We start from the raw sequence: 1222 nt of genomic DNA on the forward strand, positions 1-1222 counted from the left end.
GAATGTGTCTTTCATAACATTTCGTTCCTTTGAGAATGTTCTCCCAAACATCACAGGTTCCATGATCTTTTGACGTTTCTGCCATATACCTTCTCTTCCACCTTGAAGAGTCTCATTCTTACTTTAAGGGTATATTGGTCTTCTTGCAGAATCTCGTCAAATCTGGCACTGATACCAATTGTTGGAATTGTGTGAGCTCATGTCCAACTCTATAATATCCGATTAGTACGATATTGTCCAGTTTTGGCCTAAGAGGCTAGTCCGCATGGATTTACTTTTGGGTTTCTTTCCAAAAGACCTCGTTCTAATTAGATTTGCATCTCTTTATATATTAGACTTTCATTTGTCTAATTTCCAATGTGGAACTTAAATTGACATCTCACACCACCGGCATCTACATATACTCTATTTGAATAAGTCGAGTTCTAAGTACAAATAACTTACATTAACAACACGCTTTTCATTCTATGAGTATTCAGATAAGTCTTTTAAAGTGGGATGCTGTCTAATTCTTATCTTGCTGAAGCCGGTTTGTCTCATCCAACGTCGTGCCTGGGATAGGTTTGGGTTTTAGTGTGAGAATGCGCTTAAAATCGAGTCTCGCATGCAAGCTTTGCACCAGCGGGTTAGCCTACATGCTCATGACAATTATATACAATGCTAAAATGAGCTGTCTTCATATAGAGTCGACCTTGTCAAATCTCATTCAAAAGAAAATTCATTTTCCACACTTTTATTTATGTCTTGGTTTGAATTTTGTCATAGATTTAGTATTTTTTAACATTTATTCTTGTGAATTTAAAGCATGTTGAACATTAAATTATTTTAATTATATATTCGCAAAACCAAACAAAATGGTTGACTGAACAATATTTATTTGAAAACCATTCGTAACTTTGAAAATTCAGATTTAATTCCAGACATTCTTTAACCCTAACACTACCAGAAAACAGCGGCATACTGAGTAAAAAAATCGTCCGCTATTCCGATGACATACCGACGAAAAAAGTCCTCGGAAATAACTCCTCGGAAATTCATTTTTCCTCGCAAATCCCGCGGAAATTTCCGACGGAATTCCGAGGAACTGAATTTCCGAGGAAACTCCGAGGACCACTAGATCGTCGGAAAGTTCCTCAGAATATACCGAGGGAGGACTTTCTCGGTATATTCCGAGGAAATTTCCGATGGTCCAATCCTCGGAAGTTCCGACGAAATCTTCCTC

Source organism: Brassica oleracea, chromosome C2 (assembly GCF_000695525.1).
Source record: "Brassica oleracea var. oleracea cultivar TO1000 chromosome C2, BOL, whole genome shotgun sequence".
Taxonomy (NCBI): Eukaryota; Viridiplantae; Streptophyta; class Magnoliopsida; order Brassicales; family Brassicaceae; genus Brassica; species Brassica oleracea.